The following is a 15,748-nucleotide window of genomic DNA, read 5'->3' on the forward strand; positions in this document are numbered from 1 at the left end:
AAAGAATGGTGGAGGATTATATGAGTGACAGCATCCAAGTAGGCATGTCAGACAGTTTGTTTGTATACTGGCAGGAAAAAGAGTAAATTTGGAGGCCCTTGAACAAACTGGCTTTATATTACCTGAGTTGCCCCCCCTCCAGTGTGTACTCCGAAAGAGTGTTTAGTGCAGCAGGTCACCTTGTCAGCGATCGGCGTAGGAGGTTACTTCCACAAAATGTGGAGAAGATGAAGTTCATCAAAATTAATTATAAATACCTCCAGGAAGACCTTGACCAGCAATTGTCTCCGGAAAGTACACAGGGACCTGTGATGTTGTATTCCAATGGGAATGAGGAGCGAGATGTACACAGTGAAAGGGGTGAGGAATCGGAGGATGATGTCGACATCTTGCCTCTGTAGAGCCAGTTTGTGCAAGGAGAGATTGATTGCTTCTTTTTTGGTGGGGACCCAAACCAACCAGTCATTTCACCTACAGTCGTGTGGCAGACCCTGTCGCTGAAATGATTGGTTTGTTAAAGTGTGCATGTCCTGTTTATACAACATAAGGGTGGGTGGGAGGGCGGCCCAAGGACAATTCCATATTGCACCTCTTTTTCTTCTTTGCATCATGTGCTGTTTGGGGACTATTTTTTTAAAGTGCCATCCTGTCTGACACTTCCGTATGTGTCCAGTGGTACTGCCATATAATTCCAGTGATACTGCAGTATATGTCCAGTGGTACTGCCATATAATTCCAGTGATATTGCCGTATAATTCTAGTAATATTGCTGTATAATTCCAGTGGAAATTGTTTGTGTCGCTTGGCTTAGTCAGACAGCTACCTCATTGCACCTCTTCTACATCTTTGCATGAGGTGCTGTTTGGGTCCTCTTTTATATCTGCCCTCCTATCTGCCACTGCAGTGCCACTCCAAGATGGGCCAATTGTTTGTGTCTCCTGGCCTAGTCATACAGCTACCTCAATGCACCTGTTCTACATCTTTGCACGCGGTGCTGTTTGGGGCCTAGTTTTTGAAAAGTGCCATCCTGTCTGCCACTGCAGTGCCACTTCTAGATGGGCCAATTGTTTGTGTCGCTTGTCTTAGTCATACAGCTACCTCATTGCACCTCTTCTACATCTTTGCATGAGGTGCTGTTTGGGGACTTTTTTTTATATCTGCCCTCCTGTCTGCCACTGCAGTGCCACTCCTAGATAGGCCAGGTGTTTGTGTTGTCCACTTGTGTCGCTTAGCTTAGTCATCCAGCAACCTCGGTGCAACCTTTTGGCCTAAAAACAATATTGTGAGGTATGAGGTGTTCAGAATAGACTGGAAATGAGTGGAAATTAATGTTATTGAGGTTAATAATACTGTAGGATCAAAATTACCCTCAAATTCTGTGATTTTAGCTGTTTTTATGTTTTTTTCAAAAATCAACCAGATCCAAAATCAAAACACGAAAAAGGGTGGTTTTGGCAAAACCAAACCAAAACCAAAACACGAAAGTGGAATTAGAACCAAAACACAAAACACGAAAAGTGCCAGCCGCACATCTCTAATAAAAACTAGACAAGACTTATAGAAATTTGTGAAAAAAATGTGGGGGTATAAAGATGCCTCTTACCTCTAAAAACATTTAACAAATTCAAAGTAACAGATTTTATAGATTACTTTCCCAAAGAAAGGGAAGAAAGTAGCCTGCCACTGAAGTCTCCAGACACCTGTATCAAAAATATTCACAGGTCTGAGTTTCATATCGTCTATTAGTTTTTTTCATAACACTTCAAATAGTGCTAGGTATTTATAACAAATCATCAGCTATTTATCTTTCTGATCAATGATGGCAGCCAGAACAGCTTATGCAAAAATCAGTCTTTCCTCCTCAAATGCCACCTTCCTAAAACACAGATTCCCACCACATGGATATTCCCCAAGCAAGCCTGTAGTGTAGATACAGTATCACAAGTTCATCTGCAGTTCACTCTGGGGGTTGAAAGAAAAAAAAACCCAGTTATTGCAAGTTCAGCATCTATTCATGATTCAAAGGTGCGGAATACTCTGCGAATAATACCATGATCATTACAATAAAAAAAAAAAAAAACAGCACACGGTAACAGAGATGTAACTAGACTTTTTGGTGCCCTGTGCCAGAAAAAGAATTGGTCCCCCCCCCCCCCCCTCCACACACACACACATTTTTCCAGTAGGGACATGGGCCCTCATTCCGAGTTGTTCGCTCGCAAGCTGCTTTTAGCAGCTTTGCACACGCTAAGCCGCCGCCTACTGGGAGTGAATCTTAGCTTAGCAAAATTGCGAACGAAAGATTCGCAATATTGCGAAAAGACTTCTCTGTGCAGTTTCTGAGTAGCTCGCGACTTACTCTTCCAGTGCGATCAGTTCAGTGCTTGTCGTTCCTGGTTTGACGTCACAAACACACCCAGCGTTCGCCCAGACACTCCTCCGTTTCTCCAGCCACTCCCGCGTTTTTCCCAGAAACTGTAGCGTTTTTTCAAACGCTCCCATAAAACGGCCTGTTTCCGCCCAGAAACACCCACTTCCTGTCAATCACATTCCGATCACCAGAATGAAGAAAAAACCTCGTAATGCCGTGAGTAAAATACCAAACTTCATAGCAAATTTACTTGGCGCAGTCGCAGTGCGAACATTGCGCATGCGCAATTAGCGGAAAATCGCTGCGATGCAAAGAAAATTACCGAGCGAACAACTCGGAATGACCACCATAATGCGCATGCCTCGCAGGGCCAAGGCATGACAATGTATATAATACATACAGTATATAATATAAATATACTACACACAAATTTATAGAATACTGCGAGAAAATGAATGTGGACACAAGTCCTCTTTATACCACATTCATACACTCAACACGAGAGCTTGCCGCCATTCAGCCACAATACCCCTTATTGAATAACACATTTTAATATACTGCCACACCCAGGACTCAACCCCACAACCTGCTTTATCCCAGCCAAGTACCCCACACATGCAGTGTGCAGGTAGACATCCAATTCCTTGCAGCCACACACTACATAGATCTACCCAGCCGCAGCGCTGATCACCCCTTCACAAAGTACACGGTAAACATCAAGTAGTTAAAACTCTCCAGCTTGTAATTTTCTAGCTTTCTATGCAAGGGCAGATAGCTCAATGAATAGAGTGTCCAACTCAGGGCCTGATTAACCAATAGGCTGATCAGGCTGCAGCCTGGAGCATTGGGTCCTGGGAAGGGGGGGGGGGGCCACATCGCCAGCACAATAGATTGCGCTGGGATGGGAGCACTTTATGGTGCCACTGGAGTTGGCGCCACGCAAGGTCTCGTGAGTCCTCCCCCGGAAGCTGTGAGATTGCCGGCATCACCAAGGCGGGGACGCCGGGAATAGGAGATCCTGTGAGAGCCGTGGCTGGCTCTGCTGCTGGAGCTGTGATTGATGCTACTGCCGCTGCTGCCATCACTGCTAGACCGGTAAGTAGCAATATGAATGGAGTCAAGACTCGAGCCTGTTCCAGTTTTTTTTCTGAATATGAGCAAAAAAGTTGGTGGTGGGGATGGGGGGGGGGGGGGGGGGGGCGGCCACTTCTGTATTAGCCTAGGGCGGCTAGAACCCTTAATCAGGCCCTTGCGCCGACTACAATGTCACAGGCAATTGTTAAAATGCTGGGCACATCAGCATCCAGAAATGTAATAAAGGACAGTGCGAGTGATCAACAAAGAGCTCTCAAGTCAAGTCCATGAATGCTGTATAGGTATTAGAGATGGAAGAGGTGGATGTAGAACACAGGGATGGTCAGGAGATGCTGGGCTTCACAAAGGAAGGAAGCCGCTAGTGAAAGTAATTAGATAATTCATAATTGACAATTGCTGCCAATAGCGCCCCCTACCCTGCAACGCTATGTGTGGAGCACAATCCGCACACACCTAGTTACGTCCCTGCATGATAGGGCAAAAGAGCTGTGTACATTTTTAGAATTTGCTGAGGAAAAAAGAGATCTCTTTTAGGACTGAGAGTTTTTGTCAGGAACTTTTAGAAGCTCTGTATAGCTGGGTACACACTAGACAACATTTTAAATGATTTTGCCAATAACGATCATTTGTTATGTCGTCCAGTATATATGCACTATATCACTGATGATGCGCAATCCCACGGGTCGTTAGCGAGGTACTCTGTTGTCTGTACATGCATCTCAATTTCGACAGTGTTGTTAATGACTAGGACCATATCGTCCAGTGTGTACGCTACAAACGAAGAGTGACTAATTTAAATAGGCTGAAACCCAGCAATATGGTAGTATCAGGCGACTCATGTATATCGTTTGGTCATTTGTAAAATCGCTCAGTGTGTGCGCACAATATCGTTTGTCTGGGAGTTCCAGGGAGTTCAAGGGAAATCGTTAGTGACGTTGGGCAGTATTCAAATGATGTATAACGCCAAATCTCCTTTCTAAAGTGATCGCTGTTATCGTGCATATTGTGCCCATAGTAATCATGTTTAGCTGAGTAGGGGGATGGGCGCCTCGCTACCCCGGGGGTAGTGTGCTGAAATGCTAATACCACACCCGACAGCAGAAAACAGAACGGATTTGGAAGTGGGCAGAAAGAATTGAATACCGCCCATTGTATCATTTGCATGTCATTTAGTGTTTTCCCAGTTTAAGATTTAGGAATGCTGGGGATACGTAATGAATAAAATTAAGCCGGGTACACACTAGACGAAACGCTCCATGAGCAATATCGTCCACGATTTCCCTTGAATACAGTTCCTGCACAAACTATATATTGCATACACACTAAACAATATCGCCAGTGCCGTAACTAGGCATTTTAGCGCTGTGTGCAAGAAACGACAGTGGCGCAACCCACCCCCATGTAAGATAGGGGCAGTGCGCGCCGCAGGCGCGCGAAAAATTTATAGGGGCGTGGCTTCACGGGAAGAGGCGTGGCCACAAAATAATAGCAATTCATACTACGGTGCACAGTAGTCTACATTATTCAAATTACGCTGCACAGTAGCGCCACTACACCAGGTAGAGCCCCTTTTATACATTACAGCAGACAGCGTCCCCCTTTTTACACATTACAGCAGACAGTCCCCCTTTTAACACATTGCGGCAGCCAGTCCCCCTTTTTACACATTGCGGCATCCAGGCCCCCTTTTTACACATTGCGGCAGCCAGTCCCCCTTTTTACACATTGCGGCAGCCAGGCCCCCTTTTTACACATTGCGGCAGCCAGTCCCCCTTTTTACACATTGCGGCAGCCAGGCCCCCTCTATACACATTGCGGCAGCCAGTCCCCCTTTTTACACATTGCGGCAGCCAGGCCCCCTTTTTACACATTGCGGCAGCCAGGCCCCCTCTTTACACATTGCGGCAGCCAGGCCCCCTTTTTACACATTGCGGCAGCCAGTCCCCCTTTTTACACATTGCGGCAGCCAGGACCCCTTTTTACACATTGCGGCAGCCAGGCCCCCTTTTTACACATTGCGGCAGCCAGTCCCCCTTTTTACAGCCGGTCCCCCTTTTTACACATTGCGGCAGCCATCCCCCTTTTTACACATTGCGGCAGCCATCCCCCTTTTTACACATTGCGGCAGACGGTGACCCCCTGAGAGAGAGAGAGAGAGAGAGAGAGAGAGAGAGAGAAAGAGAGATATACTTACCATCTCCCTGCTGGCAGTCAGGCTCCTCGTGCAGCTCCCTCGGTGCAGGCAGTGAGGTGAGAAGGAGGAGGAGGGAGGGGGAGCAGGGAGCCGCAGCAGCGCTATGTCATTGGTAGTAAGCGCCGCTGCAGCATCCCCCTCTCCTTTCGTATTGGCTGTCCGGCGCTGCTGTGGATGCTGGGATGGAGGAACCGCATCCCAGCATCCACAGCAGCGCCGGGCAGCCAATACAGAAGGAGAGGGGGATGCTGCAGCGGCGCTTACTACCAATGACATAGCGCTGCTGCGGCTCCCTGCTCCCCCTCCCTCCTCCTTCTTCTCCGCTGCCCGGCGCTGGTCCTCTTCTCCCTCCGCGGCGCACGGCGCACACAGCAGAGGCGGCATGTAATGAGTCAATTTGACTCATTACATGCAGCTGGCCGTGCGCCCTCAGGGCAACTGCGCTGTGTGCCAAGCCCACTTGGCACACACGTAGTTATGGCCCTGAATATCGCTAACGATATCTTTCAGTGACGTCACCCGGCCCAGCCCTGAACATGCAGTCATCAATGACATAGTCAAAATTTACCTGCATGAACAGATGGCAGACCACCTCATTAATGACCCGCTGGAGTGCACATTGTAAACGATATTGGGGGTCATTCCGAGTTGATCGCTCGCTGCAGATTTTCGCAGCGTAGCAATCAGGTAAAAAAACGGCAAAACTGCGCATACGGCGCAATGCACACACGCGTCATACGGGTACAAAGAGCATCGTTGCTGTGCAAGGATCTAGCATAGAATCCATTCGCACAGCCGAACGCAATGAGATTGACAGAAAGAGGGCGTTTATGGGTGTCAACTGACCATTTTCTGGGAGTGGTAGGGAAAACGCAGGCGTGTCCGGGTGTTTGCAGGGCGGGTGTCTGACGTCAATTCCGGCACCAAAAAGACTGAAGTGATCGCAAGCTCTGACTAAGTCCAGAGCTACTCTGAAACTGCACAAAATGTTTTTGCTGAGCTCAGCTGCACTATTGCAATGCGAAAATACACTCCCCCATGGGCGGCAACTATGCGTTTGCAGGCTGCTAAAAGTAGCTAGCGAGCGATCAACTCGGAATGACCCACACACTAGACGATATTGCAAATGATATCGCTCAGAAAGGTGGAAATGAGCGATATTGTTTAATATATCACCTAATGTGTATGGGGCATTAGTGCTATGAAGATAAATGTGAATTTTAAGTTTTGCTTTTTTACATATTTGAACAAAAATTTACAATAGTACCATGAAAACAGAACTACCTTGTTTGAAACAGAAAGAATTGTGCATTGCTCTATAAGTCCGGACTCACAAATAAGGACTGTTCGGATGGTATTCACTGGCCCTCATTCCGAGTTGTTCGCTCGCAAGCTGCTTTTAGCAGCTTTACACACGCTAAGCCGCCGCCTACTGGGAGTGAATCTTAGCTTAGCAAAATTGCGAACGAAAGATTCGCAATATAGCGAAAAGACATCTCTGTGCAGTTTCTGAGTAGCTTGAGACTTACTCGGCATCTGCGATCAGTTCAGTGCTTGTCGTTCCTGGTTTGACGTCATAAACACACCCAGCGTTCGCCCAGACACTCCTCCGTTTCTCCAGCCACTCCCGCGTTTTTCCCAGAAACGGTAGCGTTTTTTCGCACACACCCATAAAACGGCCAGTTTCCGCCCAGAAACACCCACTTCCTGTCAATCACATTACGATCACCAGAACGAAGAAAAAACCGTGAGTAAAAAACCTAACTGCATAGCAAATTTGCTTGGCGCAGTCGCACTGCGGACATTGCGCATGCGCACTAAGCGGAAAATCGCTGCGATGCGAAAAAATTTACTGAGCGAACAACTCGGAATGACCCCCATTATGCAGATTTTTATAAAGTAATATTCTTTCCAAAAGAGAATTGTGAGTACATTGCTGTCACTGTGCCAGTTGGGGCCAATTTTGAATTGCTATATGGCAGGCCTGGCCAACCTGTGGCTCTCCAGATGTTGTGAAACTACACATCCCAGCATGCCCTGCCACAGTTTTAGATTAACCTAATAGCAAAACTGTGGCAAAGCATGATGGCACTTGTAGTTTTCCAACAGCTGGAGAACCACAGGTTGGCCAGGCCTGCTATATAGGTTCAATTCCCACCACGGCCCTAACTGTTGGAGTTTGTATGTTCTTGTCGCCCTTGCGTGGGTGTTCTCCGGGTACTCTAGTGTGTACATGTGGTAGGGAATACAGACTGCAAGATCCACTGGGGCAGGGACTGTGTGAATGGCCAAATATTCTCTGTAAAGCACTGCAGAATACAGTATGTGAGTCAGAGCCGGCCCTAACTAATATGATGCCCTAGGCAAGATTTTGGCTGGTGGCCCCTTGCACAGATGCTAGTTCCGCCTCTGACCCTGTACCCCTTTCCCAGCACGATCACCCCTCACCCATAGCAGTAATCATTTTGGTGCTCCTACTCCCTATATTTTAAATAGGAACAGTGTGCACATTCGGTGCGCAGCGCAAAACAGGTTGTGTTCTTGCTGGGAAGGGGCATGGCCACACAATAATACCCCCAGTTGAAATTCTGCCACACAGTACTGCAATTTAATTCACATTATATCATGCAATAGTGTCTCTTATTCACGTTACATCACACAGTCGTATCACGTTACTTCTCACAGTAGTGCCCCTTATTCACATTACACCACACCATTTTGCTCTTTATTCACATTAGACCACACAGTAGTGCCCTTTCTATATGTTACGCCACAAAGTACTGTAGTATACCTTATACACATAATGCCGCATATTAGTAATGCATTTCATATGCAGATAGAGCTGCAGTCGCACACAGAATATAGGCATGCTACATATCATTTTAATCAGCAGAAGCTGCTTGTGCCCCTAGGCATTCCAAATGCCCTAGGCATTTGTCTAGTTTGCCTATGCCTAGGGCCGGCTCTGATGTGAGTGCTACATAAATGACTGATAAAAAAAATAATGATGTCTCTACACATACTGCATATTAAAATGAGAGATTTAGCACAAAGACTCGTTACTACAAAAACAAAAAAACAAACAAACAAACAAACAAACAAAAAAAGAGTTCTAGCTGTTTTAATAAAGGATCACAACCAGCTTAAAATTTCCAAGGAGAAAGGTCCTGAATAGGAATAGCCTGAAAATAGCGAAAGAGATACATGCAGGAATCTCCTATATATTTGTCTAAATCTGTGACTCAATGACCGTAACGCTGGGTGGAGTCACAGCGGTGGGCGGAGTCAGCAAGTCTCTGCTCCTGCTGCCTGTCCATCTCTCTCTCTCCCCTCCCCCCACCCATCAGCAGCTCTGATTCCCCGGCCGCTGCGCCGGCCCAACAACAATGGCTGATGCCGCCCCCGGCATACACATTAGGAGGGACGGGTGGCGCAGGAGAAGGCTCTCATAGCCCTCCCTGCGCCATGTACACAGACCCGCCGCCTCCTCCGCACAAATCCCGCTGTCAGCTCTCCTGCTGTGACATGAGGCGAGTGCTGCAGTGACGTCATCTCCTGCAGCACTCTCCTCCTGTCACACAGTCGGTACACACTCTCCAGTCTCCGGGGGCTGCCAGCATCTACAGGCAAGCTGGAAACACCCCCGGAGCGAGAGAGAACAGACCCGCGAGGCCACGCCCCTTTCACAGCAGGCCACGCCCCTTTTCGGCCGCGGGGGGGGGGATGTGTGTAACAGTAATGCTGAAATGCTGACCCAGTGACGCCTCTGGACACTGTACTGTTTACCAGCCTGCAGCAGCCGCCCACAGCCCCAACGGTGAGTCCCTCCGGCCATCCTACCCACTGTTTCTATGTCTGCTCGCCACTTTACACAAGTCTCCTCTTCTGGTGCCCTCCCCCTCCACTACTTTCCCCCCTCTCTTCATCAGCTTCCTCACTGGGGACCCTCCCTGCCGACCCGCGTCTCTATATCCCCTCCCTACCACCCCGCGTCTCTCTATCCCCTCCCTACCGCCCCGCGTCTCTCTATCACCTCCCTACCGCCCCGCGTCTCTATATCCCCTCCCTACCGCCCCGCGTCTCTCTATCCCCTCCCTACCGCCTTGCGTCTCTCTATCCCCTCCCTACCGCCCCGCGTCTCTATATCCCCTCCCAGCCGCCCCGCGTCTCTCTATCCCCTCCCTACTGCCCCACGTCTCTCTATCCCCTCCCTACCGCCCCGCGTCTCTATATCCCCTCCCAGCCGCCCCGCGTCTCTCTATCCCCTCCCTACCGCTCCGCGTCTCTATATCCCCTCCCAGCCGCCCCGCGTCTCTCTATCCCCTCCCTGCCGCCCCGCGTCTCTCTATCCCCTCCCTACCGCCCCGCGTCTCTATATCCCCTCCCAGCCGCCCCGCATCTCTCTATCCCCTCCCTACCGCTCCGCATCTCTATATCCCCTCCCAGCCGCCCGCGTCTCTCTATCCCCTCCCTACCGCCCCGCGTCTCTATATCCCCTCCCTACCGCCCCGCCTCTCTCTTTTTCCCCTCCTCCCTATGCCTCTGTATCCCCTCCATACCGCCCGCGTCTCAGTATCCCCTCCCTACCGCTCTGCATCTCTGTATCACCTCCCTACCGCCCCGTGTCTCTGTATCCCCACCTACCGCCCCGCGTCTCTGTATCCCCTCCCTACCGCCCCGCGTCTCTCTATCCCCTCCCAGCCACCCCGCCTCTCTGTATCCCCTCCCTATCGCCCCGGGTCTCTCTATCCCCTCCCTACCGCCCCGCATCTCTCTATCCCCTCCCTGCTGACCCGCGTCTCTCTATCCCCTCCATACCGCCCCGCGTCTTTCTATCCCCTCCCTACCGCCCCGCGTCTCTATATATCCCCTCCCTACCACCCTGCGTCTCTCTATCCCCTCCCTACGGCCCTGCGTCTCTCTATCCCCTCCCTGCCGCCCTGCGTCTCTCTATCCCCTCCCTACCGCCCCCCTTCTATTTATCCCCTCCCTACCGGCCCGCGTCTCTCTATCCCCTCTATCCACTCATACAAATATTGAACCGCAGCAAGGCGTGCAGGGGTTAAGGGGGCGTAGCCCCTTTCGACGGTGTGAAGAGCGCCCGTAGGGCGCGATGAAGCACCTAGTTCTTCTATAAAAGACTTGTTTTCCTGCATCACATTTCACCAAACTGGAATATAAACAGTCATAAAACACAGATTATTTTATACACATCTACAATGTTAATGTACATTACAGATTATTCACAGTGTAAAATACTATATGTGGGAAAATATAATGTAAAATCGGGAAAATTAGCCCCATGATATGAATTGAATGGCTATGAATAAAAATGTGCAAATTGGGAAAATGTAATAGAGGAATCAATTATATGAAAAGGTCAAAATGACAAGATTAGACGTCAATGGATTTATTTTTTTAGATTTATACATCAGACTCATTGTAATAATTTGAGGTACTGTACCTTCAAAGGTGGCTTTGACTATACACTGAAACATATGGGCCAGATGTACTAAGCCTGAACAGTGATAAAGTACCAGCCAATCGGCTCCTAACTGTCATTTTTCAAACACAGCCTGTAACATGGCAGTTAGGAGCTGATTGGCTGGTGCTTTATCACAGTGATATTTATCACTTTTCAGGCTTAGTACATCTCCCCCAGTAAGAGATCCAGCTTATATTGCTCTGCAGCTATATTTTACAAACCCTGATTACTGATATACAGCATGGCTTATGCCTAGATCAGTGCTGGGTAACAGGCTGCTGGCATACCTCCTATAAGTCCTGATTTAATAAATATAGCTCTAACTTGCTGGTCATAAGACTGGACCTTAGAGATTTTTTTTTAATTTGAGGTATAGGATTACTACATGTGGGTGTAGTCGGGCAGATCGTAGGTATAACAGGAGAGTGACCAATTATATACCCAGTCACCCCCCTCTACCCTGCGTTGTTGGAAATTGTGACCTGGGGGCCAGTTATGACTCTCATGACCAGAGTAACCCCCTTTTTTTATCTCATTGTTATTGATTCTGATATCTACAATTAAGTGCAGTGCACCACCACAAATATAGAGGTAGAACTGTCTCATTTTAGACTAATGGCATGATTGAGACACCTCCAGGAGTGAAAATGACATACTTGCTCTACTTTGGATTCGGTATGCGCCAGGAGACTGCCGGTCACCACACCGATGACGGGGATGGACGGGGACGGTGTGGATGGTGGTGAGCGGAATGAAGCCCCCTGCGGGCTCTGTAGCGAACTGCGCTCACCACAGGTTCTATTCCCACTCTATGGGTGTTGTGGACACCCACGAGTAGCAATAGTCCCTATTAGTTGGCATGCCGACTGTTGGGACTGTAAGGGGGCAGGATTCCAGCGTTGGTATTGTGACCGCCGGTCACGTAACTTCCTCCCAAAGTAATCTATGGTAGAGCTGTGCAGTTGGAATATGATCAGTGCACTACACAAAGTGACAAAGGTTTGGGTAATTAGTCAGAAGTAGTAGTACTCTGTTTTTGTGCTGAATCTATAATTCTCAACAATGGGGAATCTGTTGGTCTATGGTGAAACATCCCAGATCTGGTCACATAATGTGACCTGATAGTTCTGCATAAAAGTAATGTGCGCCCCCTTGTGACTGCAATGGTCACTAGCGAGGCCCGTGCCATCTGCCATGTTGCCCCACAGCTATATAACTTGTGTGCTGTTGTCTCTACCTTACCCTTTTCTAGTATACTGTATGTTGCGGTGATACTGCATGCTGTTTTGTGCTACGATATCTCTTTGGACTGTACAGATTTTGCAATAGGACACAAGCAGCCGTGTTACATAACGGTAGCCGACAAAGGTGCAAATGGGTTCTTTACAAATACATCTGTGCTTAATAATTTCAGTAGAAAAGAGGATTCAGACAGCAGTAAATAGATGGCTGCTGCAAATGACTAGATTGACACGAGGCAGTTGGGTCAAAAAGGTAATTTTTACCTTGATTACTGTAACCCTAGTCATCTTGACCTCAGAGTGCAAATGCATTGTAAGAACCATTACCTGGATTCATCAGAAGCTGCCTTCTACTCATCTACAGACAGAGATGGAAGATAAAATCTTTAAAAGGCTTTGTTAGATGAAGCACTTACAGCGCAGAAGAGTGGGCGCCCATCGCTGGAAGTGTATGTGTATGCATGACGGCCCAGTGGTAAAAGCTGATCAAACCTTAATAAATCAACCCTCTGCCATTAGTGCATAGCTGCCACCAAGACAAATGTCACCAGGAACAAATTATGGGCTTTATGTATCATTCAGAAACAATTGAATCACGGAGCTTTCACTGGAAAGGAGAGGTCAATCCGTAGTAAGGATGTCACAAAGAGGTGTTCAGACAAGAAAGGAAATACAGCACAGAAAAATAGAGGCACTATAAACTAATTATAGAAATAATTGTCATTATATTATAGTGATGTAAGAGAATAAGATAAACACCATAAATCTAAAAAGACATATTCCATGGATAATCTAAAAATGAAATAATGTCAACACGAACCATTGACATTTTATCATTTGTTGTTTTTTCAAGACTGGTTTTAATCTTGTAGAATAGCAGAGACAATGTAAGTTGTGTCAGATGGAAGTATTTAGGGCGGCCAGTAAAAACAGTTCCCCAAAGCAATGATAAAAAACAACATATTTTATAAGTAGAAATCACTAAATATTTTTTTTTACGATGCGACTGAAAGCAGAATCCTATCACAGAGATTTCTGACGCACTGAGCATAAACAGAACCCTTATTTACGTATTATAATTAAGCAGATGTGACCTTAATTAAAAAGTTTAGGGGCTTATTTAAGTGTTTGCAAATCTTCCCCGGTAACTAACATCTCTTAATGCATGACTGTGAATAGTGGTGATAAAGAGATGCAGTATTAGGGCTGTTACCATTATTTTCATGGGGATCAGTATGATTTACCTACAGTCAAAATACAGATGGTCAAAATATCGACAACCATTGACCGATGGTCAAAATAGCGACAAGTTCAAAATATCGACATGGTCAAAATAACAACATTTAAAATGTCGACAGGTCAAAAAGTCGACACAAGTTGCTTTAATTGGTGTGTATGTCGACATAGGTCGACATGTACACCATAAAAGTGTACCGCTGCGCTCGCCATGCTTCGGGCACTATTATATTCCCACTCTATGTCCACTGGGATGATAGTGTGTGAACAAGTCGGTTTCAATGAAAAAATCATGAAAAACTCATGTCGATTTTTTTTGACCTGTTGACATTTTAAATGTCAGTATTTTGACCACGTCGTCATTTTTAATGTCAGTATTTTGACCATGTCGGTATTTTGACCTTGTCTTTATTTTGACCATCGGTCAATGGTTGCCGGTATTTTGACTGTCAGTATTTTGATTGTAGGTAAATTGACTGCATCCCTTTTCATGCAATGATATCTGCTATTATACAGCTTTCCTGGTGAATGGTTAACTTAAAGCTACAATTTCAGTGGGTAAAGATCCCCTGAGCTGTAGCACTGATCAAAAGGCTGCAGGTGCGAGACGACCAGCACATATAAACATAAATGTCAACTTGTATGTAATATATTTGCTGGATTCCTTACTTGGGGATCAGCAGCCACCAGAGCATGGAACACAGCACACAGTGCTCAGCTTCAATAAGCGCGCCACCACACTCCTGTGAAACCAGCCAATGGGAGTTTGGGGGCGGGCTTACTGAGCACTGTGTGGCTGTGACCTTTGCTGTTGCGGATCCCCGGGTGAGGAAGCCAGCACACATGTTACATATAGAGATGTGTGGCGGACACTTTTCGGGTTTGTGTTTTGGTTTTGGATCTGGATCCCTGTTAGGGTTTTGGATCCAGATTGGTTTTGCCAAAACCACCCTTTCGGGTTTTGGTTCTGGATGATTTTTGAAAAAAACATTAAAACAGCTAAAATCAGAGAATTTGGGGGTAATTTTTTAACCTACGGTATTATTAACCTCAATAACATTAATTTCCACTCATTTCCAGTGTATTCTGAAACCTCAAACGTCACAATATTGTTTTAGGCCTAACGGTTGCACCGAGGTCACTGGATGACTAAGCTAAGCGACACAAGTGTGCGACACAAACACCTAGCCTATCTAGGAGTGGCACTGCAGTGACAGACAGGATGGCAGTTTTAAAAACCAGGCCCCAAAGAGCACATAATGAACCTCTGCAGACTTATGTCTACCAGAAAGAGAGATACACATAGGCTTTAAACCTAGAATCGAGCACGGTGGCCAAAATGTAGTGCTCTAATTTCAACAGATTGACCCCCCTTGAATCCTGGCAAAGCGAATGAAGGGCTCCATCCACAAGTCCCACATACTTAGTGGAATCGCACCGTCTTAGCTCCTCCTTCAATTTCTCCAGCTGCTTCTGCAAAAGCCTGATGAGGGGAATGACCTGACTCAAGCTGGCAGTGTCTGAACTAACTTCACGTGTGGCAAGATCGAAGGGTTGCAGAACCTTGCACAACACAGAAATCATTCTCCACTGCGCTTGAGTCTGGTGCATTCCCCATCCTTTGCCTATATCGTAGGTGGATGTATAGGCTTGAATGGCCTTTTGCTGCTCCTCCATCCTCTGAAGCATATAGAGTGTTGAATTCCACCTCATTAACACCTCTTGATTCAGGTGATGGCAGGGCAGGTTCAGGAGTGTTTGCTGGCGCTCCAGTCTTCAGCATGCAGTGGCTGAATATCGAAAGTGGCCCACAATTTTTCGGGACACTGACAGCATCTCCTGTCATTTTTCAAATTCTGCACCACCAAATTAATTGTATGTGCAAAACATGGGATGTGCTGGAATTTGCCCAGCTGTAATGCATGCACAATATTGGTGGCATTGTCCGATATCACAAATCCCCAGGAGAGTCTAATTGGAGTAAGCTATTGTGCGATGATGTCCCTCAGTTTCTGTAAAAGGTTGTCAGTGGTGTGCCTCTTACGGAAACTGGTGATACACAGCGTAGCCTGCCTAGAAACAAGTTGGCGTTTGTGAGATGCCGCTACTGGTGCCGCTGCTGTTGT

Source organism: Pseudophryne corroboree, chromosome 9 (assembly GCF_028390025.1).
Source record: "Pseudophryne corroboree isolate aPseCor3 chromosome 9, aPseCor3.hap2, whole genome shotgun sequence".
Classification (NCBI taxonomy): domain Eukaryota; kingdom Metazoa; phylum Chordata; class Amphibia; order Anura; family Myobatrachidae; genus Pseudophryne; species Pseudophryne corroboree.